This window comes from Myotis lucifugus, unplaced genomic scaffold, assembly GCF_000147115.1.
Source record: "Myotis lucifugus unplaced genomic scaffold, Myoluc2.0 scaffold_382, whole genome shotgun sequence".
Classification (NCBI taxonomy): Eukaryota; Metazoa; Chordata; class Mammalia; order Chiroptera; family Vespertilionidae; genus Myotis; species Myotis lucifugus.
Genome location: NW_005871430.1, coordinates 886785 through 888611, shown reverse-complemented (window position 1 = coordinate 888611; position 1827 = coordinate 886785).

Sequence of the window (1827 nt, the reverse complement as noted above, 5' to 3'; positions counted from 1 at the left end):
CAGCCTGATGAATGCTGGGGTGCAGGTGGAGAGACAGCTATCTGTGGCTTCGGGGAGAAGGACTTCGAAAACAAGATGACGTTGACCTTGGTCTTTGGTAGATGGACAGGAGTTTCCAAGTTGGAGAGAAAGTTCCAGGCACAGTTCAAGAACAACATGCAGTAGAGCCGTAGAGGTAGTATGTGGGGGGCAAGGGGGCGGGGTGGAGGTTTCGGGGGAGCCTGCTGACCCTGGAGGCTGGGAGACAGTTAGGAGGGGGTCACAGGCTCCCAAGCCTGAAACCAGGAGGACAGGCCTCAGTGCAGGTGGAGACCAGCCGGGTGGAGAGAAGTTGGGAGGTGGGGTCTGGGCTGAGTACTGCCACCTCCCTGTTGCGTGGAAAGTCTCAGAGTTTGTGGTCAGAGCCCCACCCATTCCCAGGGCCCCTCCATCCTCCCCCCTGGCCCTCCTCTCTCCCCTGCCTGGGATGTCAGAGCCCGGCTAACTCTGTGTCCACTCACACAGCGTGGTCCTGCAGGGGGTGGGCAGCGCCAGGGCGGGGTGGTGGCCGGTGCAGGTGAATACGCTGCCGTTGGTCAGCTGGGTGGCTGCGTGGCTCCAGGTGACATTGCTGAGGGCGGCAGGGCCCGTTCCCTGGGGCCCTTCCCACTGCAGCTGGGCAGCTGGAAGCCCCCCAGGCCAGGCGCAGACCAGAGTCACAGCCCCGGGGGCGGGGAGCACTGCACAGGAGGGCTGCCCCTCGGGGGGATCTGGGGACAAGTGGGCTCGGATGGGGCTGGACCAGGCCACACTGCCCATGCGTCAGCACCCCTGGGGCCAGAGGCGTCCTGGTGGGTGACGTGGGGAGAAGTGGGTGAGCAGGGGAGACCGACCCCTCTGAGGGGCTGGTGAGCAAAAGGCTGAGCTCTCAGGTCCAGGGGCATGGCTTGGGGGCTGGGCAGGAGGTCAGAATCCCTGGGCAACCTGGGGGCTCCCATGGAAGCCTCAGCAGGAAGTGCTCCCATGCCCCACTGCCATCCTCGCCTGGGCACCGTACCGTGTCTCACTGTCCTCACTCTGCCCCTCTCTGTGCCGCAGCTCAGTCCGGAAGGGGTGTCTGCACAGGGCCGGGGGCTGTCCCTCTCCCTGCCCTCCCCAAGGTTTGTTAGCCTCTCCCCCTGCTCTGCAACTCCAGTTGGTCCCCCAGACCTGCCTCCCCCCAATATCTGCCCCATTCCCCAAGGGCGTCTGCAGTTTGCAGGAGCACAGGGTTGCGGGGGGGGGGGCGGGGGGTGGGGGTGGCACACACTCACAGTAGATGCTGAGCTGGATGGCAGTCTGCGTGCGGGTGTCCAGGCGGCTGTTGTGGGCCAGGCAGGTGTACAGGCCAATGTGGGTGCGGCTGGCGCTGGCGATGGTGTAAGTAGGCCCGGTGTGGACCTGCGTGTGGGTCCCCGGAGCCACACATAGTGACTAGGGGGGGTTGGACGCAGCCAGGCAGGTCAAAGTCACTTCTTCCTTCTCGCTGGCCCAGAAACCCTCCTCAGGGAAGGCGGGGGGCTCCATGGGGATTCCAGGCTTGCCGGACCGTCTGTGGGCAGGGGAAGGCGTCACAACTGTCCCGTCTGCTTTCGGGATTTGCTTATTTGACCACCGCCCAATTTCTAACATCCAGCCACCTTGTCTTTAAGCACCAAGGGGTCCGACCACTCTGCTAAGCCCCTAAGGGCCCAAAAGCCCCGGGGCCACAGGCACAACCCCGTTTGGGAAAAAGGGGTTTCTGTGGCGGGAGCCCCAGGCCGGGGGACCCCCAGGGGGCGGGCTTGAGAAAGGACAGGCAAAATTGGG